Source organism: Sceloporus occidentalis, unplaced genomic scaffold, assembly GCF_023333645.1.
Source record: "Sceloporus occidentalis isolate IW3139 unplaced genomic scaffold, rSceOcc1.0.p SCAF_143, whole genome shotgun sequence".
Lineage (NCBI taxonomy): Eukaryota > Metazoa > Chordata > Lepidosauria > Squamata > Phrynosomatidae > Sceloporus > Sceloporus occidentalis.
In genome coordinates this window covers 1,702,296-1,727,356 of record NW_028317123.1, presented here as the reverse complement: position 1 = coordinate 1,727,356, position 25,061 = coordinate 1,702,296, and the positions used below count along the sequence as shown (strand labels likewise).

At 38.4% G+C, this 25,061-nt stretch overlaps 1 pseudogene; it reads right to left on the bottom strand.

The window, feature by feature from the left end:
* Nucleotides 1-581: 581 nt before the first annotated feature.
* LOC149280956 (teashirt homolog 2 pseudogene) overlaps nucleotides 582-25,061 on the bottom strand; it is a 63,816-nt pseudogene continuing 39,336 nt past the window's right edge.

The window sequence follows — 25,061 nt, the reverse complement described above, 5'->3', positions numbered from 1 at the left end:
AAAAAAATCAGATATCATCTATCCTTAGTATTCTTACACATTGACAGGTCGTCATTAAGGACATTCTTCTTTTGATGTGGTTCTCAAGGGTTAATTTACCTTAACCAAAAAAAAACCTTTTAAATTGAAAGTAACATGGAAATGCGGATGACCCAGAACAAAGTCAAGTCTTTATTGTTTCTTTGGAGATCATCATAAAATGGAGAAATCATTGTACATTTTGTTGTTTGGAGTTGTTTGAATGACGTGGATTGAGATTTTTAAGTGCCCGAGAACCTTATCAACTATAAAGAGGCCCTTGGTACTAAAAAATATAGCAAAGGGTATTAAAATCCCACAACCAGAGAAATGGTTAATAGCAGCGTTGGCAAAACCAATGGAAATTATATTTGAATGCATAATGGGAGATTAATCCTCCCTATTTAATGCAAATTTGACCAATATATACATCGACAGACACCTTACATTTCATTAGGTTTGCTACTACTATGAAAGCATACAAGCCCATTTTCTTGGTTTCATAAACTGTACAGAGAGAAAAAACAAAAAGTCAAACTAAGATTAAATGCATAATTTACAAATTATTCCTCGTCTGCTTCTGTAACAAATTGTGAATGGTGTTCTGGTGATTTGCTGTGAGTTTTGCTTAAATGGAGTTTAACGGCGTGCTTGCTTGCAAATGTCCGACAGCACAACTTGCATTTAAACTTACAGTCTGTTTCCTCTTCACCTGCCGTGGGTTGGGGTGACTTTTGAACAGCTACCCTTGAAACCTCCTTTTCAACCTTGGTATGCTGTGCGACTGCCAACTTATTCATATCCTTCATCTGGAAGCCTAGATGTGTTTCTAAGTGGCCTATGTAGCTAGAAGGTGTTCTAAACTGAGATGCACAGTCACTGCAATAAAATATGGGGTGTCCTTTGTCCATGTTTTTCAGAAATTTAGTCCCTCCTGTCTTTCGGAGCTGGTACTTTACGTTAGCCAACCAGTGGCTAATAGTAGTCATGGAAAGTCCTGTGAATTTAGAAATCTGCATGCGCTCTTGAGGGCCGAGGTCTGACAACAAATATTTTCCTTCTGATGTTTGAAAGAGGCTTGAAGCAAATTGGGCTTGTAGAATGAGGAGATGTTGAGGGTTCCAGTTGGATTGTCTTCCCTTTCTTTTATGCAATGAAGACACTTCTGTTGAGACATCTTCAAAACGTTTGGAGTCTATCTCCATCTTTATGGATGCCAATCTTGGAGAAACATGCTTTGGGGTAGTAGCTTTCGGAAGAATTTTAACCATGTCAGCTATGTCCGATAGAGCATGCTTCTGAGGGGGTGACGTGCAAGACTGTGCCTTGGCGGACTCTACCTTCTTAGACTTGGATTTGGTAAGATCAATTGGTTGGTCAGTGTTGTCAAACATATAATGGCTTTTGGGACGTGGAGGTGTTAAACATGCAACTGGCTTCTCAATTCTGTTTGAAGTATGTTTCTGAAACATATTAATTATGCTAGAGTTTGCACTAGCTGGAGACCTTAAAGACTCTGAAGCTTTACCCAAATGGTTATTTAAAACAGACTGTAGAGCACTAAGTGGATTCACACAAGGTAAATCCGGAGACTGATTTGCTGAGCTGCGCAAAGGAGAACAATCATTATTGCTAAGGGATTGGTCAATGGGATCATTTATTTTTACTTGCTCATTCTCAGAGATCTTTTTAGCATTCTCCTCTCTTTTAGGGGAGATTAAGTCTTTCCTTGTCGACTCAGAAAAAGTCTCGGGTATAGTGGACTCTTCATCTTTCCCTATAATTTCTGATTGTATAATTTCTTTTGTTGTTTCTGTCGAGGTTTCTGTATCATCAGCTTCATCCTTCACCTGTGTAGGTGGAGACTGATGTGGAGTATTTGGAGTGAGAGAGAAAGATTTGGACTTGGGGGCAATAGGCCTGAACTTGTTGGAAAAAGTGGGCCTCATTTGCATTACTTGTGACCCCAGGGACACTGACGGTTTCATGGCCTCTGAGATTTGGTAAGCAGCATGGATGCTGGGGTAGGCACTCCAACTAGGGGTTCCATTTTGGGCCTTGTTGATTGCCGAGGTTACTGTGTTTTCCAGGGACTTCAGAATGTCTCCACCTTCCTTTGAACCATCTTCCAAATCTTCCTCTCGTAGGTACTGATATTTTAGGGTAGGATCTAAGGGTTTTTCAAAAGTATCTTGACGTTCATCGCTAGTGTCTTCTTTTTCATCCTTGTGTACTTCATCTGCGTTATCCACACTACCCTCTTTAGTTGATTTTGAATCCGATGTGGATAAAGCAGAAGGAGAACTAGTTGTTTTTGTCTGAGTGTCACTAGACGGTGACTCTGAAAGTGACTGCATCTTCTCTACTGCCAGGGGATCCAAAACAAGCTGTTTTCCTTTCTTAGATGCTGAATTTGTAACTTTCAAGAAATGTCCAGTAACCATCATGTGTGTAGTAAGCTGCTGTAAAGTATCATGTGAACTTCCACATTCCATACACTTTAAAATCTGAGATTTACATGCTTCAAATTGCCAGGTGTAACTGGCACCATTCTGGTATCCATAACGGTTGTTTGAGGAGAGCTGCGTGTTTGTGTTCTTCTGTGCGGAACCATGATCGAGAAATGAACCGGTGGTCGAGTCTGGCGAGCAGGGCCTGTTGACTTCAAAAATACGCTTCTTTGATGGAGTGGCCATTTTTGAAGAAATAGTTGGTATGGGTTCCTTCAAAGGCACTTTTTGGTAATGTTTTGTTTTTATCATATGGACGCTTAGATCCTGGAGAGAGTCAAATGAGTCCCCACAGAACATGCATTTTAAGACTTTCTGGGCATCCTCCTTGTCCATATCCTGAAATGCTCTTTTTCTTGGTTTTGAGTAATCCGGAGGCCTGTGCTTGTCTTTCTTGTGGTTATCATCTTGATAATGTCCAGTTTCATTCATGTGCACGGTCAACTCTACCAAAGTGTCGTAAGCTGCACTGCATTGCCTGCAACGGAACCTACTTGCCCCTGTAAAAACAGTTCCATACATCTTGGAATTTTGACGATACAGTTGGACTGAACTGAAGAGGTTTGCTTTGGATATTGGTTTGGAAGGTAAATTTTGCTGTAAACTTTTTGAAAGCGCATCTTGGTGCCAATCAAATTCACTTTTGTTGCCTCCGTTACGGCTTTCACACCTTTTTCTCTCTGACGGAGGCGCTTTAAGACTTAGTCCCAGGCTTGTCCAGTACGAATCAGACAGTATGTTGGCATAGGCGGTCTTCATTTTATCTATGCAATCTTGTGCCTCAATTTGAAGCTTGGGTATAGGGCTTGCTTTAAGGTCCTGAGCATCTCTAGAAGAAGAAGATGTGCCTTTGACATCTCCCATCTGGTCGCTGACATCACTGAGCAGAGATTCATTTTCCCCATCTTGGTTGCATAGATGACTTGCTGGGGAATTCTGGTAACTATAGCACTTTTTGGCTTCCCCGGCTGTTTCTTGCTCTTCTTCAGTGGGTGAGTACGTGCTATCTTGGAGTTGAGCTGTGGAGCTGCTGTCATCATCTTCCTCTTCGTCCTCCTTCACATCTTCACCTTTTAAATCTTCCTCTTCTTGAAAATAACCTAAAGAATTGAGACATGCAAAATATAAAGTCAGAATATATCAATTTACAAACAAATAACTTAAAAGTGACATAGGAGCACACATATTCTCTTTCCTGATCACTAGCTAGCTTTTAAATACTTTACACTAGGCATTATTTTTACCATGTGAAAATATAAAAAAAAATTAAAAAAAATCTATACAGAAATACCCAACCTCAATAGCAAACCCAATATTTTATCTGAAATTATGTTATTTAATACAAATTTATTCAAAAGGTCAACTTTAATACATTTGACTGATTTCCAAAATGTTGTCTTTTAATTTCTGTGCTCACCCTCTTCTTTTAAACCCTTTCTATCCTTTTTTTTTTCTAAATCATGTTATTTTTTTAATGAGAAAAAAATATCTGCCTTTTTTTCTCCTTAGTTATAATTAATTAGATAAAATCAATAACTTAATTATGTATTAAATTATTTAGTAATAATAATAATGATTAATTATAGCAATCATAACAATAATACTAATAATAATAGTTCATTAAAATAATTATATAATGTTTACCACAATATACCTAACGTTACTAAGATATATAGGTATAGAGTTCAGAAATGTGTTGAATTTTCAGCATACAATGTGACAAAGCTTTAAATATTTTGGGAAATAATAATCTTTTATGCTGCCTTTGAAGTTATTACTTATATTTCTCTGAAAAGATCCATTCATGTTCATCTTATATCAGACAAATGTTTTGTGTATCAGAGAAAGCCACAAAAGCATGGTTTTCATCAATATTTCAAAACAGCCTTGGGGAAATTGTAGATTGCGGTGCTGTAGGGCAGCTAATGGAATCACACACTAGGGTTTTGTACATTTAAAATAAGCAGCTAGAAAAAAAAAAAATTACCATTCAGTTTGATAGCAATGGCATAAAAGTACAGATGGGGAAACAATTAAAAAACCACCGCCATTTATCTACATCATTCTCATAGGTCACTTTATAATAGGTAGGATTTTTTTCTTGATTTTTTTTTTTTTTCCGATACAAAAATAAAGATTAACATTTAACAAAAGTAACATAAATATACTTCAGTGGAATGAATTATTAAACATGTTTTTGGAGGAATTTGTTGCAGCTGAAATTGTGAAATATATTTCTCCTGGCTACAATTTTTGGTCGGATGCTATCTCGTGCTGATGAGGACAAATATACGCGTCGTAATCTTTAGAACATTTGAACTGGCTTTCATTTCATATAACAATATCTTTAACCATTCTTAACGCGCCAGGGCTTTTGTCTTAGTGATTTAAAGAACAAAAGAGCTGTAGCTATAATATACTGTATTATTCATTTATTGTCTTAAACTATTATTATAAAGTAACCTCAGACTTTATAATAATAATGATTTTGAGGGACAGTCAAAAAAAATACCGTACAAGAATTGGAAATCATATTTGCCCCAAAAAAAATATTTCAGGAAAATACAAATATCTAAATGTCATATTAAAATTTTAATGTAGCATATGCCAATTTTTTAAAGATAATCAATGATTATTTTTTATAATAAAAGATTTGAACCTACTTGCCGATCTTTCAATAGTTTTTTTTCTGGAAATATCTTAAAAACACAAGTTTATCGTTTTTTTTAAAACGACTTTGGATGTTTCCGTTTCTTGAACCATGAATAAGCCTACGTAATCATGCTTCCATATTAAAATTACCCGTGTTGTTTATTACATGTCTACAAAGTAACTTTCCAGGGTAGGCTACCCAGCGAGCTCCTTCTTTTGGGAGAATGGCTTAAAGGGGTGGTGCCAGGCATGTGTGGAGGCGGGACTTAGCTACTTGTTGGGTGGGGCCACAAAGTCTTAAGTGGGTGAAGAGTGAGAGCGATCAAATATCGATCAGGTGCTCCTCTGCCCTGAGAAAGTGGAAAGTGACACAGAGACCCAGGTCACACCCGGAGAGTTCCCAGATATGAATACAGGATATCGAAATTGAGAAAGAGGAGATAGAGAAAAAGACGAGCTCAGGATCCGCGAGTAATATGATTGACATGGCCAAGAATATATATTTTTTCTTTCCAAGATGGAACTAACTGGTTCGGGCTGTAACCAATGATTTCTATGTAATTCTGGGTACTTACAACCCGCTTTCCTACCTTGTGTCCCTCTCTTTAAGAACCGCAGACTACAACCCAAAAGCCCCAAAAAAGACAGCCTCGGGAAGATTATCCAGAAGGTGCACATCAGTGTCTCTCTACGCCAAGCAGTTCTAATAAAGATTCCTAGTAGCAGGTTACTGGTCAAACACCAAAGGAATTAATAACCCCAATATGGTGCCTCTGATTACAATTAGTGGTGATTTGCAGAGTAGCGAGATGTTGGAATACGGTGGAACAAAACTGTTAAAACCTGATGCTTAGACAAACACCACCTGCTATGAATACTAACTTTCTTCAAGGACAGACACTACCATAAATTATTTTATTTATCTTAAAAACCTGACTGCAAGTCTGAACTACACAACAGGAATTAATCTGATTCGACTTTGTAAAACAATGGCTGGATTTCATGGCCAACCTTGTAAATATTACAGCCCTCCATGCAGGTGTAGAACAAGTGGGTCCCGGTGATGAAACGATAGTTTGGAAGTGTCTCTTGAAGAAATACTATGCACAGTCATCGAAATACTAAAGCATTAATTAAAATATGTAATGTAAATTTGAGGTTGTAGGTTCCCTTCTGCCAGGGCAGGGCCATCAACAAACATTGATTGACATTACTTCTGATTCTGCACAATAATGATCGCTCTCTGGCGCTCTCTGGATCGTATGGATCAACACTGACGCATGTATATGAAATGGGTCCCTTAAAAGATTTTGTCTTGTCTATGGGTGCAAAGTAAAGCCCTTCATGCCATTCCTCTTGTTTTAGGAACTAGTGAGACTGTTGAATTAATTGTATGGAATATTCACCCCAGCCGGATCTCATTCAAATGCAGGTACAGCCCTGCTTGGCATTAGTAGGAACTCATTACAAATTATGTCGGTGATTAATGAATGACGTTTCCTCATCACTCTTTTGTTCTACGATCATGTAGCAAAATCACCCTGTAGAAAAAGTCTTGCTTCCTCTACAGGAATGAATTGTTATTTTCTGCCACAGAGTAAAAAATTACACTCGCTGGCTTTCTTACATTGTGTGTCTAAGGCTGAATTATTGACTGTCAGAAACTAGTCTACAATTACAGTGTGCACGTGCCGGTATCTTCAAGGGAGATGATCTGACCTTTCCCATCTTTGCCCAGAAAAGAAAGGATGGAATGATGTAGAACAAAGATTCCTTGACGAAGTTGCAATGACAGAGAGGCATCATTGTCAGGTGGTCATTATAGATCCATCCTAAATGCCACTACCTTAAAGGGGTACACCTCACCGAGCTCAAATTCAGCCTTCGACATCATTTTTACGGGAGAGTACACGGTTAACATCTGCATCAACAAAGTCTTGCTTTTTATCCACACTGGGTCTCCATTTTTACACGAGCATTGAACCAACAATGAGGTTGGGGGGGAGGTAGTAGGTTACTTCAAGGACTTCTCTATAGGTTTTGAAAAATATAATAATTTTATGAGATGTTGTGGGTGTAATAGACACTGACAGAATGATCTAAATGAATGGTTCTAAGAACACTCTTCTATAAAGTCCACGCCTTCCCATCTAGACTATTGCTCCTCTCATTGAGCGTTCTTGCTCCTTTTTACCTCTCCCGCAATCTCGTCATAATACAGTTGTCTTAGTCTTTTTTATCCTCAACAACTGCTTTGCTCTTAAGGGTGTCTTAATGGAGACCTGCCACCACCACAGCTTTTTGCATCAATAGATTAATTTCTCATTATTACCTTTAGTTTGTATCTTCAATAAACTTAATTGTTTTGTAGATACTTGGTTAAAAAAAAGGGAATATTTTTTTTATTGCTAAAGCTCAATTCTTCCTTTTTGCCCAAGTCTTACAAAGACTGCCAAAGCTTTGACCACAGAGAAGGAAAATGTCAACAACAGAGGTAATATGTTAATGGAGAGAGATAATTATCCAGATTCAGAGAACATGAAGTTAAATAAGCTGCTCCTATGGTAGACACATACGATTGATAGTTAACACACACACACACACACACGCTCACACATAGTTATTACTGTATCGTGTAACCATCATTACATAGGTTTACTTAATGTACCAAAATATAGATTCTAGGAATTGGGAATGGGACAGTTCTAGGCCTTGGTAGTAGGGAAAGAAAGCAGCGGGCCGCCTGTGTTTTTAGTGGCTCCCATTTTGCCATGTTTAAATATCTTTTTTTGATGGTGTTGGGGGATCATCATTCTCTTTGGTTCTATTGTCAAGGATTCAATGAGATCTGTGTCCCTGACAACGTTGTATGGCCATTATGGACCAAGATATGAAATTAGATGATCCCTTGTGAAAACTGCCTCCCCGTCTTTTATAATGACCCCTTTTAAAAGAAGCAGCTATCGATTTTCCCTATCTTCTTTATAGCTACTTTATAAAGCTCTACCCCCACCTCCACCCATTTTTAGCATTTCCTGTACGTTTTGACCATACGCCATTTTGACCCACTACCTGTCCTTATAGGATAACCTAATCTATTGTCCCTAGGTGTAACAGCGATTTAAATTCCGACCAAATGTTTTAATAGTGACAACCTTCCATGTCTACCGACAATCATATTTAAGTATAAACGCAAAGTATAACATATAAAAAAACGTGCTGGCATCCTACTAAATATATGCTTTGTATTATTTTATTTTTTTCCCAGCACCTTAAAATACAGAAGACTCTCTTTTTAACCCAGCATAATGCAGCTTATTCGTATAGGAATTAAAGGGTTAACCATTACCAGCGAGTAGATGAAAAGCGACACAAAGGTGAGACCATTATGTCTTGTTTTTCTCCTTTCTAAACGTGTTTGATAGGAATATAATTTCTTTAAAAAACAATATGACCTCATTTGTAAAGCAATATGCACTGGAAGCTGGTCAGCTGTTAAATGCATCTGAGCGCTTTGCATTGTGATGAAGCTAAACTGGAATTTCAATTATTTTTCTGGGCACATTTAAAATTCTAATACCTTACCGGGTTAGCGCAAGGGCCAATCCAAATTACTCACAAAGAATCATATCCATCTCTTTAAACTGTGTGCGACTTCCAGATCACAATCGCGCAGATGAAATGAGAAAGGAAGCCATGGCACGCTGACCTTCATCAGTGTTTTTTTTTACCATTGCTCAATGTGCCGCGGAGTGACTGTATGATGTCATCGCTTAGGTTTACGGTAAAATATTTTTAATTCGCACAAATGGTTGAACTAATTTATGCCCTTAGAAACATTCAGTTACTTAATGATAAAACGGATTTTTTTAAATAATATTTTGGTAAATTGGAGTGCATCGGGGGTGAATAACATATGGAACTGAAATGGGATACCAGTTGGCCAATGCCTGCTTAGAGAGTAGAAGTAGAATAGAGGAGAATCAGTGCCCTGATTTCGATGGACAGTCCTAAGTTTCGTGGTTGACTATGGGCCAGTTCAGAGATCGTCTTCCTTGAGAGGCCCAGGGAGCTGTAAAATCAATAAAGACCTCCATTGCAGCTCTCACGTGGCCTCCTTGTGGTGCTCTGGAGGAGAGAGTTGCAAGATGGCTATTTGGGTAAGATAGGGAAGCAAGAGACAATGCCTCTGACCCCACTTACATTGGCCTCCGATCCTGCCTACTCCCCACTAGCTATAAATACCCAACAGTGTTGTCCAGAGACATCTGATATGTTGGGGGCGGGGGGTATGTATTTCACTAGGTTATGCCCAAGTATAGCTTGCATATTACCACCAGCAGATGGGGGTAAGAACAATTTGTTTCTGTAGCAATTAATGTTTTGGCCTATACATCTGTAAGCAACCTGGCTACATCCAAACACAGGTCTAATAGTGAACTTTCTGAAATTACGGAAACCTTTTATATATTCACTCACTTTCCTTGACCATTCTGTGCGTTGTAAAGTCACATAACAAAAATGCCGTGATACTCATGACGAGGGGAGGACTTGCAAGGGGGTCTGGGGGCAATTCCCTCCTGGGCTGCAGTCATTTGAACATCCTGGGCCACTACCAGAAGCCTTTTACCCATTCTAGTGTTATTTACTCATAGTTCAACACAAAAGTGTCTATACTAACACACATTTTATGTGGTGTTTACACCATTTCTAGATTCTTTCTATGGTTCTATTATGGGATGCCTATTCTAGGTAGCCCCTTTTTGAAACTCTTATGTTGCATCCCTAATATAGTCCAATCTTATGAGTTAATGGGCATCCCGGTTGGGCACCCCAAGCCAGATGATGCCATCCCTCCCCATGCTCATAGTGCATAAGGCCATCGAAGCATGGTTTCTTACGCAAGAGATTCAATGTTTTGAGTTACTTTCTGACATTTTTCATCCAGTTACTGACCGCTATACATAGTTTTCACCGGCTACTACATCATAAGTTGGTGCATCATTCAATTATTTCAGAATACCAACTAACATTTTTAAATGATATCCCTCTCAGTCCAACACACATCTTTAAGTACAATCCATAAATGCAGGTTTATGCCTTGGCGTCTTCTCCACTCGTCCTCCTTGCGTTATTAATGCCTGTCAGAACCAGTTATCCCTGAACTGCTGACAGCACTGTATTTGCTATCTAAATTTACATCATAAATAAATCAGTAATGCAGCGGTTTAGTAAACCTTCTGCAGTGATTGGAAACACAGATCAGGTAAACAGACTACGGTCCCAGCACTTAGCGGCTATGAGTAAAGCTGACGGTTTAATGTCATTGATACATCGGAGGAGGGGGCTCGCCGGCAAAATCTAAGATCATGTGATGGATGATGGCAATGAAAACAGTAAGTAAACAAGGATGAGAAAAAAAAATGCTTTTCCGTTCTAGAAATGCTAATAATTCTAGGTTTTCTGCACTCATTTTTAGATTTCTCAGTCTGTACGCACCCGTCCTGGAGGAGAAACAGAGAATCTGAAGGGAGATCAGACCCATTCGGCCAATCTAGTCGTCCATTTTTCCTTAATCAGTCCTTAATCTCCTCTTAGATTCAGGAGTCATATGTCTTTCCCATGCATATTTCTCTTCCCTAACTGTATCAGCCTCTACCATTTCTGCTAATAGGCTGTTCCGCTTATCTACTAACCTCCAAGTAAAGTCAAAACGTAGAGAGTATTAGATGCGTTATAGAAGAAGGACTGCTCCCTCATCCTAGGTTGTCCTAAAGTATACTCTGCAGTATTTTCAAGGGGTTAATAAGAAACAGTAAATTATTAAAACATGAAAATCTTTATTTTATTTGTATACAGGTAGTAATAAGATTAAATGATCTGTTGGTTCTAGAAAAAGGGAAAAAATCTAACATTCTAAACGATATGTTAATAAGCAGATAATAATGATCCATGGATAAAGAAAGAGAGAGAGGACCTTGTATGTGTCCAAGAATTTTGCCCACAATGGCATAGCGGAACTGGAACATCACTAGGAAAGGACATGTTTGTTCCTGTAATGAATATTAAGAATGTGAAAGGCAGTCCATGAGCTCACCTCGCACCAAGCTCAGCACATTATGCCATAAAACGACGTTCTTTTACCTATAGGAACATCCATGACATCCCCTACAATACTTAACAGTCATCGCACTTACATGCCATTGCCTGAGACTCTCAAAGGTGACCATTGCCTGAGACTCTCAAAGGTGAAAGTCGCATGCCCTCACAAACAACTCACCAAGTTGTTTTGGGTGTGTTAGTCGGTGAGGGCTAGTGACTGGAGTCAATCGAGTTGACCCTTAACTCAACTGACCCCTGGACTTCTTAGTGACGAAAATAAGTTAAAAAGTTCACATAAAAATAAAAAATAAAAACATTTATACACGGGAGCGCCCATCTTGTTGCTGCATCTCAGTATATGGTTTTCTTTGCTCTGTATTTATATAAAAATGTTGTTTTACATGCAGATCACAAAGATATCAATCAAAAGAAAAATGGTTGCGGTCTTTTTTTTTTTATAGACAAAAGCACTAACAAAGAAGGATCCATCTCTTGATGAAGATATTCATACTGAAATTGGATGGATCATCTACTTTCGACTTTTTTGATACATGGAGCTACAATACGATTTTTTATGTTTCTATTCAGTAAATATTACATTTCAGATCTTGTATTGTTTTTTCCCTTTTTTGGGGTCATTGTACGCATGCCTGGCAAGTAATCATTAAGTCTGGGTCTCTCCTGGCCTATGCAAATCTTCCTTTGTGCCAGAGCCGAGTGCTATGTATAGATCTCTATACTATAGGGAAGTTCAGGGCTAAGGGGATGACAGGTGCAAGAGAGTAGAGTGTATCATTAATCTCTCTGCCGCAAGAATGACAGAATAAACCTTGTTCTGCAAAATATTTTTGGACAATCCCGCTGAAGAAATATTAACACATATAAAAAGAAAAAAAGCTTTATCCTGTTTTTGAGGGAGAAATACATGCCTACGATCTGGAAATACTTATCTACAATTTCTACAAAATTATAAAAATAAAATAAATCTATATATTTATAAACCCGTATTATTGTATATCCCTGCTTTACCCCTAGACAAGGCAAGACATAGAATAATTTAACTCACAATGCCACAAAGTGTTACATAAATTCTTTTAACATATTGTTACAATATACTATGTTAAAATGTTTTAAAATAGAATATCTTTTTATCGTTTTTTTTAACCTATAGTTTAACTGGATAATCGTTAAAAAGCCGACCATATTGGGGAGAAGCTTCCAGGTGCTGTTTCCAATTTTCAGGACAGATTTTTGATACATGTGGAATCGCTTGCTCATAAAATTCTGCACAGCTGTATGTCAATTTACTGCTAAGTGGTTTAACCACATTTGGTTCCAGCACTTGTATTTCTAATAGTTACAATTCTGTTGGTATGTTTGGTACCGGAGCTTTTTTTTAAATATGGTGGATGGTAGCTAACAGAAGAGCTAGAAGAATGACAATGGGAGTACCTAGTGGCGTATTTTGGCTGAGCGTTGCCTTTTGCCTGACCCTGGGCAGTGCCCCAGCCAACCCCACCACTTACCTCCACCACCACCATCATCTACGCTGAGCGCCAGGTTATGATGTTATGGAGTAAGAATATAATGATGCCTGTGCTGGAAAGGTTAGTTACAAGGGAGATCGGGTGACCTCCCCAACCAGCCCATGGAGTAATGGCGCGCTGATTGATCTGGATCACTCAACAGTACGATCTGGAAATGGTACCCTAGGTCTAATTGACCCAGGCCAGAATACGTCACTGGGTGTACCTTCAACCAGACCCTGGATCCCAAAAATATTTTTTCACCTAAGAGTTCCAGGGATCATAGACCTCATAGTTGTGAATTTACATGTGGGGAAAGAAGGAGCTTCTGCAAATGAACCAAAAATATTTGAAGCCCATGCATTAGGCAAAAAATCCTCTGCCATCAGAGAAATTTGGGAAATATAAGGATTTGACAACCAATGAAAACATTAGCTGTACACATTTTAATTAATCATAGGGCTAATATATTACTTTGCAAATCAGGGCTTTGTCTCTATCACATACACTGGCTTTAATTATAGAAAAACTATCGAAAATAATGTATGTGTTATATTTTTCGATAGTTTTAAAATACATCATTGTGACTTAAATCTGTATGACACTATCATCAACCTCACTTATAACACTATGTTGGGGCTTCATAGGGGGACCTTAGAAGTGGACAATACTTTTTTTTTGAATTAATTTGCGTGCTTACCGAAATATATTTATAAAAACATAATCGACAGATTATGCCACCGTATGCCATTTTTTTTGAAAAGGTAGTTCTATACCATAACAAGCGTTCCTGCGACACAGCATAAAAAGAGTTAAGAGCGGTGAGTGGCAACCCTTCCATATGATTTACAACCAGGAGCCCCATCGTGAAACGACTGCTTGATGGATGATCCCAAAAGTCTGAGACTAACCATAAATCATGTCTTTGGATCATTGACAAAGATAAAGGAGAAGAAGCAGAAGCTTTGTCATTGACATCCATTCTCCCAATAATGTGCATTGACAACCTACAATACAGAACCTTAATTAAAAAAAGGCAAAACTAGGAAGGATTTTCCTTTTTTTTTTCTTTAGATCCAGTTACTCTACCTGTAAATGACATTCATACAGATGTCAGGACCTCTAATTATTTTTTTGTTCTTAAAAAAAAGCTTAGCGTACAATGTCTCTCGATGTTTGATCATGGCCCCAGAACTAGCAAGGGTTTTATCTTGCACGTTTGGTCCTCTGAGACTATGGTTTCTCTCTCCTTCAAGTTATATTTAGAACTCTTCACAAATGCATTGCGTGCCATCACTTTATAACTAACCAGGGTACAAACATCTGACTCTGTTTGGAGGTTCCAGATGAAGGTCAGAGTAGAGGACTCTACCATCACTGCTTTCCACCTGCTTCTCTGTATCCTAATCAATGGCGACCTACAGAGATTAGGTTTTCCACTGTGATCCCTCACCCGCCAAGCAAAGGCCCTAGGGGTATTTCCAAAAAAAAAGGTTTGGAACGACCCTGCTGAAAATTAAGAATGGAGAGCAAAAATGAAAACAGTGAGCAAGGTGATCTAATATTTGCCCAATAATTGATTACTCTATGGAACTGGTTTAAAACCATGGTTTGCTCACACAAGACATTCATATAAGAATTTGCACTAAGTAGAAGCATCTAGGTAGGTTGGAGATGGAGAAGACATTAGGAACGCATATCAAGGGTAACTTCGTGCAATTCCAGAGCGACGTATCAGCAACGAAACATAGAAACAAAGAGTCTGATGACAGATAAGAACCGTAGCGTTACGACGATAAGTTTTGTCTAGACTTCAAACATAATTTAACTAAATGCATGAAAAGAAACATCCGCACTGCATTAAAAAATTATTTAATTGACAGACAGCGCTTTCTATCGTGTGCAATGCCCAACTTTAGGTTGAAGTTGGCAGAGTGTTTTGCCGTTTTCAGCATACTGTGTTGGCACACGCTCCCCGGAGAAGATATGTCCTCCAGAAGCATCTTCATGCCAAGAACTTAAAAATCATACGTTCAAAATAAGCAAGAAATTATTTTTATTTTTACAAAGAGGCAAGCGAACCTTTGGGTCGAAAGTTTTTCAAATTGGAATTTTATAGACGCTGAGTTTATTGGTGTTTGTTAATTAATTAATTATCTTATGGAAAATGTTGTGTACATATGGGGTATATATATACGCAATGTATCTTACTCCATATTGGTTGACGGTAATATCCAATGAAAAATCATTCCCATTAAAGCCCAATGGTTAGAAATAAGGTGTCACAAGGACCCATTGGTATAACTGTTGCGGATTTACATTATCAAATGTTGCTTAGGTTCTATTTAAATTCAAACACACACTGGAATACATCTGATGCAAGATGTGTTATATTATTGCATGGCTCACCTATCATCGGAAAACAGTCTTCAGGCAGCGAAGGGGTTACCTGAGGCCGCAAAAATCTGCCAAAAGACTGCAAAATCTTAGTATCCCAAGGGGAGTGTAGGAACACAGCAGGGAGGGAGTAACTACAGGCTGCTGAACTTCAGATAAAGCAACACAGCTTGGCGGGTGAGGGATCACAACAATACTAATTACACTGGGCTTGGAAATCTTGCAGTGATAAGAGAGACAGACATTCCGCAAGAACGCGCAATGACCCTGGAATCAAAAGGTGTCCTTGTGTGACAATGAGACACCAACGTCTTGACGAAAGCCTTAGAGTCCGAGAACTCCGTAAAGACAATGAGGTGTGTGTTTTGTGGACCATGGTGTTTGTTTTGGAGCAAAGCATTCAAAGGGCCCACATGACGTCAAAAGTGAGCAGATGTGTTTGCCTTATTGTCTCCACCTTGTCTCCTTTGCCAAAATGTTATGTTATGTTCTTTTGTCATCGGAAATGGCGTATCACACTTTTTGGCCATTCTTTAGCCTCTTCAAGTCTGTATTCAACTAAAATGATCAAAGCATTCCATAAGGACAATCATAAAACCATAGAAACGTGGTATCAGCAGCAGATCGGAACCACTAGGCCCATCTAATCTGCATTCTTACTAGAAATCTGATTTCTTTTTTTTTAAATGGACTATTGTATAGAATAACAGGCAGTTATAGTTCCAAATAAGAATGAGATAATTCAGAGAAAATGAGCACATTAATAAAATATGAAAAGTAAGGTAGTAATGTAAGGAAGTTTTTAAGCATGCATGGAATGGCTCCTAAGACGAAACCAATGAATGACAAAGAGTTTGAGCCTTAGGTCTGATCTGCTTTACATTTCATATTTGAGGCTTCACAACTAGCAACGAGCCATGATCCAAGATGGTGAGCCATGATCCAAGATGGTGAGCCTTCTAACACCCCTCAGGTCTTTATACAAGTTTGCCCTGATGATTATCTTGGCCTGCTACATTGTAGCTTCCATTTCCTTGTACGTCATCCTGAAACAACCTCATGGGAGGGATCACAAAAAGAAAAATGGCCGCCCCCTGTATGTCTTCTTTTACTAAAGCCATCATGGAGAAAAGATACAAGATGTCAACGAAATAACGAAAACTAGTGGTCAAAGGAAGACCTTATACATTTGTTTTCATGGTAGGCAAACCCAATTTATTTAGGGCATAATTGTAGTTTTACATTTTGTTACACACACTGCGGTGATTTAAAAATCTACGGTATGAGGAAGAAAAAAAATCTGTACACAAAAACTGCATGAATGAGAAATTTAGTGATGAGATTGGGGATCTACGGAATGACGGAGCGTTTCATGATCTTAAACCCTGTATTCAGAAGAGAGATTATGATATTTGTTCTGACAGGATGAATGAAATGCCGGCTTAAGTGCCCCCTCTAACATCCTAATACCTCCAAGAGGCAGGATTCAGGCAGAAGTTCCATACCACAGACTCATTATACATCCAGTGCTTTCTAACCAGTGCCATATTCACAAGGGAACGCGGTAAATTGCGGCTATCTCCATATTACACGGGTCACGCACTAGTAAAAAGGTTCTCTGTCGGATTGATCAAATTACACGTAAGCTATTGACTTGATACATATCGTGCATTTCAGTTGAGAAAGAGGAATCGTTCCTACTTTGTTTTCCCAAGTGAGATATATGTGACCCTCATTATAGACATCATCTTCCGAAAATTGTTGCCTTTTAAATAGGATTGCTTTTTAAACAGACATATTCCATTTTACCCCTCCTCCACTGACATTATACCTTTTATCACCTTAAAGGGGGAGTCCTACGGACAAAAATATTTTTTCTCCTTCCACCCCCAGCGCTGTATACAGTAATATAACTCCCAGCGCTGTATACAGTAATATAACCCCCCAGCACTGTATACAGTAATAACCCCCAGTGCTGTATACAGTAATATAACCCCCCAGCGCTGTATACAGTGATATAACCCCCAGCGCTGTATACAGTAATATAACCCCCCCAGCGCTGTATACAGTGATATAACCCCCAGCGCTGTATACGGTAATATAACCCCGAGTTCTGTATACGGTAATATAACCCCCAGCGCTGTATACAGTAATATAACTCCCAGCGCGGTATACAGTAATATAACCCCCCCAGTGCTGTATACAGTAATATAACCCCCAGCGCGGTATACAGTAATAACCTCCAGCTCTGTATACAGTAATATAACCCCCACCGCTGTATACAGTAATACCCCCCAGCGCTGTATACAGTAATATAACCCCCCAGCGCTGTATACAGCAATAATATCTCATTTTGTACCAATAAACTCCCTTTATCTGCAGACCTGGTGCTCAAACACCACACTGAGCTGATGCTTAATGGCAATACTAATTAAAACCGTTCCTTCATAGACTTCCATTAACCAGTATCTGACTGGGTGATTGAGACTGAGACATTCCATTGTTTCCCACAGGCAGTATGATAAGGAGTCGGGGTGTCTAGTAAATTGGGGTCAGATAACAGAGTGTGAACTCATACAAATGGCTAATATGCAGCTGCCTGACGACAAAACAGCTAAATATTTTTGAAAATGTATCTCTAATCTGATACTAGTGATAACATATATGGCGGGTGCCCCCTTTATCAGGATAAGAGAGCTAAACGTCTGGGGGAAATGCTCCCTGATTTCAAGAATCAATTTTTTTTTTTTTTTTTTTTTACATGTAATTTCACATTTGTCCACAGGGTGTGCTGTTGCAATGCCAACCATATTGGATCCTTTCTGTGCTCTCTATTAGGTTTTGTTTCTATGCAGGCCTGTTTTGGTGAGATATATATATATATATATATATATATATATATGATTTATATGTATATAATGGTTAAAATATAAAAATATTAAAGAGTGTATATATATGTTTCATTTAAAAGGAAGGTGACTTGCATCTCTAAGGAAAAGGCCTAAAAACCAATACAATGCAATACAATGGCCTGAAATAAATATTTATGAGAACAAATTATCCCCATATGCCTGGGTAAAAACTCACATGGGTCACCAGCGGATATCGTTACCCCGTAACTCTTAGATGACATTTCACTTACAGTATAATTAACAGGAAGCCCAGAAACTAAACAAACTAGACTTAATAGCGGGACTCCCTGGGAAGACCTGACCATAGTCTGAACTGAACCCGGGGGTTGAATTTGGGGCTATCCTACAGAACAAGACGAGGTGTGTATTCTCTCTAGAGGGGACCACCGTGGAGTTACAGCCTGCCTTTTACCCCATGTCACTAAGATCATGGCTCGTCAACGCGTTCCCTTAAATTCTGCAAAATATTCTATACAGCGATTTGTTTTATGAAAAAATATAATTTTCCTGGTTTAGGAAAAAAAAAAAAAGTGTATTATAATTTAAAGTTACAAACTCAACATGAAAGTACGCTGGGAATTTTTTCAAGCGTGTGTATTTTTGTATTATTCCGTTACAAGTGCTAACATCCTGTCGGGTGTTCAAATCCCTCCGCAGTTCGTAGAAGACCACCCAGCTTGCTCGGAACAACATATGACAAAATGATAGCATTCGCTTCCAGATCCCATCTTTGCTGTTATTCTTGGATAAAAGGTGAACCAAATAGCGGCCAATTACTCACTGCCGTGAAAACAAAGGACCATCAAGTCATTTATCAAAACTTACGACAACTGGTTTGCTTTAAACTCCAACCTCTCTCCTGTTAGTGAAGCTCGGAAGCGATAACACCCAATAATATTCTAAATGACGAATGTAAGCATTGCTTCTCTATCCCGGGGGCAATCAATACAACTAAGAGGCATCTGGAGGATATTGACAGAAAGGAGAGAGATTCGTTTGCAAACTGTAATATCTTTCTTATGGCCCTCGAGGGGACTGCTGAGATATTCACGGAGATGCAGGTTTAGAGAGGGGTGTAGGAAGGGAGCAAACATCCCCATTGATGCCTTTGAAGGATATTTAAAACAAATATATATTTTTATAATTATTTTTTTTAATTGGCTTTTTTTTTTTTTTTTTTTTGACTGAACACTGGCGTCTGGGAAAACCTTTAAGGAGGGGGAAGAATTAATAAAAAATAAACAAAAACATTTTTGGATCTTTTGGAATCTTTTAGCATCTTACCATGTTCTTGAATAAATAAAATTTTACTTCCCAATTTTGCGAACGGTCAGAGATTTTGGTGGTTGAGGACGTGGTTAGACTAGAATCTGCCGTCAGATCAGCCCCGTGCGGCCCGTCTAATCTTCCCGTTTCTGTAAAGTCTCAATCCTTGAATTAGATTCAGGAGCCCTATGCCTATCCCGTGCATGTGTAAATTCCCCCACTGTTTTAGCCTCTACCACTTCTGCTGGGGGGCAGTTCCATGTATCGGCAGTATGCTCAGCCAGATTAGAGAGTATAGTTGATGGGAGTTTATAGCCTATAATAGCTGCTTAGCTCTGCTTTTCTCTCCGTTTCTTTTCCAGCCCAGCCCTCCAGTACTTTGGAGGCTAATAACACATTAATGTCACTCTGTTTTATTGTTCCAATAGCCAAGAGGCCAAGACAAACAGCATCCCTGTGATATACAGCCACGTTTCCGCTTGGTTAAGCCATCCAGACTGAGCCGTTTATAGTATGAGCTGCAGAGCGGTATATTCCCATGCGCTAACGGCAATATTCCATGAGCTGTGAGATCCGCCTAAAAAATTGGGGATTATTCACCCTGTCTAACAAGGGAATATCCATGAGCTTTATTTTTTTAACTTTGAATACAAGACCTTACATTCGTGCTTTAGCGTGATATCTTCATATATAATGTTTCCATGTCTTTCCTTCCCAGATATGTATAACAACCACAGCGAAGGTGTTTTTAAATTAAATTGCATAAATAATACACATTGTCCTTCTAAACACTCTATCCCGCTATATAAACAGCTAGCGGTAGGTCACAAAGCCTTGCCCACTAGCCACACATCTGACAAGTCAGGGGTGGTGAACTACAACCCCCACAATGCTAAGGGAAGGAAACATGCGTGGGATAGACATACGGCTCCTGACTCGTAGACGAGACCAACGACTGATTAAGGTTTGAGTTTTTACAATAGGAAAAATGGGCAGCAGGCATACAAGAGAACATTCCGGCTACCCGGAGCGGTCTCTTTTCATGATGCGGGTAGGTGGTCTCGCTGACATCTTGGGCGGAATCAGTGGACGGTCCACACAGGAAAACATCATGGATGGAGGGGAAGTGGGCAGGAAGTAGGGAATACCTCAAACCGGCTCCCGCAACCTATAGTTTCTCTTCGGTGACCCGGCGCTTCACCCAGAGTCTCCGAGTCTACTGTATGGCCGAAGGTCACAAAGTCTTGGTAGACCTTGCCCACTAGCCTCAACTCTGACAATCCAGGGGTGGACAACTACAACTCCCACAATGCTCATCCCATTAAGAGCAGAATATTCCGACGATATAGCCCAATGCAGCCGCAGTCCCAGCTTTACTGGAAAACCCCGCTTGGCGGACATTTTTAAAACCCGATATCAACAGGAAATACCCTCATCTCCTTCCTGCCTTGTTCCACATGACAAGCTCGGCTCAAACCAATTAATTTTTAAGACATAATTTGTATAAACGTTCCGGCGAAATGTTAAAAGGGTATTAAACTCGCTGTTTTATAAACATAACACTTAATTTGTAAGGGGAAAAAAAAAAACATTTGGAAGGTAATGCATTTAGGATAAGTGCACCTCACATGAAATAATAAATGAATTTTCCCAGTTTAGAAAATGAATGTAATTAATTAACATTTAAATTACATTTTTAATTGCAATCATGCCCTCCCAGGGGACTCATAAGGGACCATAATTGCAATTAAAAGCATGTGGATTTGATAATAAAAAGAATTTGCAGTGTCTGAAACGCACAATTTGAAATGGAAAGCAGACATTGTTATCGGTACATCGAACTTAATTGTAGCTATAAAGCAAATGTTGTGTAAAAAAAATAAAATTCACATACGGGAACATTTAATTTGCCGGCGTCTTAAAGGAGACATGCGCCAAAAGCATTTCTCGCTACAGGTAATTTTTGTAAAACGAGTTTACAGGGTGCTGTCCCTTTTAGAGCTATAAAATTTATGAAAAATCCAAGTTTCGGGCTCCCTCTTAAAGAAATACAAGCAAATATTTAAGTACAATACGGCAAAATTGCTTGAAAAGTGAGTGCGATACATTATAATATCACACAAAGCAATATCGTTTTTGGGGGGATTTTTTTTAATAGCAAACTATATGAAAAAAAAAAAAGAATTGAGAAGGAACATTGTATTTTTTTATTGCAAGAAAATTGCTTTTTGCCTAAAATGCAATTTTGATGGATTTAAAATGCCAGCATTGAATTCAAGTTCAATGATTCTTGCATTTTTTCCCCCATTTTTTTATTTTTTTGGAATGGTGTGAAACAGTATTCAGAACAAGGTTGTTCGAATGCAAATTCGGACTCCCATCGTGCTTGGCCATCCCCACCCTTTTTGATCATTACGTTACAAATATTAGCATGGCCAGCCTAAGATATGTGGAGGGGGTGCTTGTGATCATGATACAATTTTAACTAATAAAAATCCCAATATTACATCCCACGTATTGCACTTTTTTATCAAATAATTTTCTATGAATGATTTATAGTAAAATAAATGCATTTAACTATTTAAATGCCCGCCTTGATCAATTAAATTAGCATCACTGGGTGACAAAAATAATTAAGACTAACATTTTGGGGTGTATAATTGCCTTTTCACCACAATCAATTATCTAAGATCAGCATACTGTGACTTCTGGAGCTACAGGGTTTCTCAGTGGGTTTTAAGATTAAATACAAAGTGAAAATTTGTGCAAAATGTAAAAAAAAATAAAAAATACCTAGGTCCATAAAAGGTTTCTTCACAAAAGGTGGGTTATAGTCACCTAAGTTAGTTCGGTCTGAATGGAAGCGAAGTGAACTCAGGCTAATGCTTTCCCTGTAAAGTAACCAGCAAGCAGTTCCTGCTTTCGTGTCACATGACAATTGTGCTTCCCGTAAAATTTTAATGAATTAAGGAACCAAGCCTGGAAAGGGACACAGGCCTGGTGTTAGCGAACAGCCCAAGTTCCTTGTTCCTTTGAAGCCTTTTCTATTGTCTAGATGGGGTAACTGCCCCGGATCCAGCCACGCGCCGGTGCTCAACGCTCAAGGCTTATCCTACCTTCAGACACCCTGTGGTTCAGGTAACAAAACATATAAGAATTGCTGCTGTTTATACAAGGTAATCTTGGTAAATGTTTGAGGAACCATAACTCAACTTGCCTTCAACCCTACTGTCTCCTCCAGAATGCTTGAAACAAGTTATCGAGGTGGGTCGTCCAGCAGAACTTTGCCCAGGGCCTTCAAAGAAGGACCCCATCTTGATCAAACACTACGTTGTTAGTCTTAGTAGATTCTAAATTCGTCTAAATTTGGTTCTTCAGGACTAAACTTAAAGAACAAACATCATCCCCGCTGAAAAAGACTCATTACCTTTTCCTCCGAATTCCTCTTACATCCTTTTCCTTTCCTCCAACACCCTTAATATTCACATGCTAAAAGCTGAAAGACTTTAATGCTTCTTTTACATTAGCTTTTATCTTTCCTCTAAGCCGTAATTTAAAGCTCATCTCGCTGGAACAGTTAAGATTAAAGCTTTTTTCTAAAATAACAGTACAGACCTTTTTGGGTAATTTTTGTCCATGTAAAAAAAAAATAAAAAAATACAACACATACAAATCACTGCAATTCACTCCGTGACAGAGGTAAGTGCTTCCCCCCCCCACAAAAAAAAAAAGAAAAGAAAAAAGAAAAGACAGACATATTTACTACATACCCACGTTCCGAAATGGAAGTGTTTTGTAATATTAAAGTGCGGGCGATATATCTTCAAATGAGCTCTAACTTTTCTATTTGCAATTCTAAACAGACAGATGTATTTGTTTCGGGAAATAAATAAGGATTCTCTAGTAGACGAGTCCCTTCATTTTCTCTGGATGGAGACAATTTGATTAGAATATAAAAAAAAATAAGAAGGCATATTTTAAGTTTAAAATGCGCGGAACATAAAAGAAGAAAGAAAAAAAGTCTAGAAGAAATGATAGCAAATGTTTACAGCAGGAGATTATTGGGTTTAACATCTGATGGCCGATCTCAGTTTGGGGTATTATTAGACTGACCTTACATGCAAATGAACCGCTACAGATATCAGTTAATTTGCATATAAGCTTTTTTTTTTTTATTGTTTTTTTTTTTTAAACTTTCCTAATTATTATAGACATTGAAGGGGGGAGTGTCACCACCCGCCACTTCCTCGTTGCCTTCCTTACTGCGGAGCGCCAGGATATGACATCTTTTACGGACATGCTGCTCCAGGCAGATCTGAACCATGGCGGCTTTGCCCTCCATAGTGTTGGGTCGGTTGGGGAAATCATTGATCTCCCTTTTTAATTGCCCCGGCGAACAAGGAGCTTTGATCGCCCAAGATGGCTTCCCTTTTTGTGGCAGAGGGGCCACTAAACAGATTCACTTTGTTTCTAAATAGATTAACCTTTCTACCATGTACTCTACAAACCAATAAGTCACTGAAATAAAAAACAAAAAAAATAAAAAATCATATACTTCTTTGGTTCACATCTCACTTAAAAAACGTATCAAAACACAAATGCAACCGGGATTAGTTTTTATGAATTCTAATTCTAATTTTTTGCAGCCTTAATTTAATGAATTCAGTAAACAGACCACAGGTAAACACAGAATGTCACAATCATATTGGATCAGAAATATAAACTCAAAGGGTTAAACTTCCAGTTTTTTCTCTCTATAGACTGTTATCCATAATGATAGAATTCCATCTCCCTGTATCGGAATGGCAGCCCATAAATATATATATATGATAGCGACGGGGTACCATATTTTAGCGTTGGTAGATTAAAAAGAAGACCCTTCTTTGATCCTTTTGCCAAATGTAAGAAATTCCAGTGTATGACGCATGGCCTTATTGACTCTGAAGACATAATTATACAATATCTTTCTTTTTGCAACCAAAAAGACAACAGATCTAGCATTACAGAGTCCCATCATTTATTTGAGTTCCGTAAATTATTCTGTTCCCTGCAAAGCCCCACTTTAAAAAAAAAAAAATACAGCGGTATGTTTAGCTTTTTGATTTATGATGTATTTTCTAAGAAAAAAATCTCTCTTATCTCAAAGCTTAGGTCAAACAAAAGCGCAGGAATGCAAGGAAAAACAGTATTTCCATAACATCTTAAATGGTGTATAATGTTCTTTTGGAAACCCCATGCTGTCAAAAAAAAAAAAGCCTTCTCTGGCGACATGCAAGCACAGAAGTTTATTGTCCTTGAGACGCTCAGAATTTTTTTTTTTATTAACCTTATAGTTGCTGAGAAAATATTGCCTATTTTTTTTTTCTTTGTTTCTCAGAAAAGGATTAAAAAAAAAATGTGCGTCTTACATAAACAGAGTCGACGGCTCGGAAATGTTTGGAAAATAAGATGATATTGCTGTAATGGTTCTAGAGAATATAGTTCAAATGTGTTTGTGATAGCTTTTTAGGGGATTAAACTTCACATAGATGGAGCCCTATACCAGACCTCAAAAATCTGAATCAGAGACCACTGAGGTCTTCCTAGTTTATGTGACTCTACATTTGACTCTATTAATGCTGGTCCACTAACCTTCCAATAAGAAAACTTATTTAGTACCTCTTTCAAGAAGTAAATAT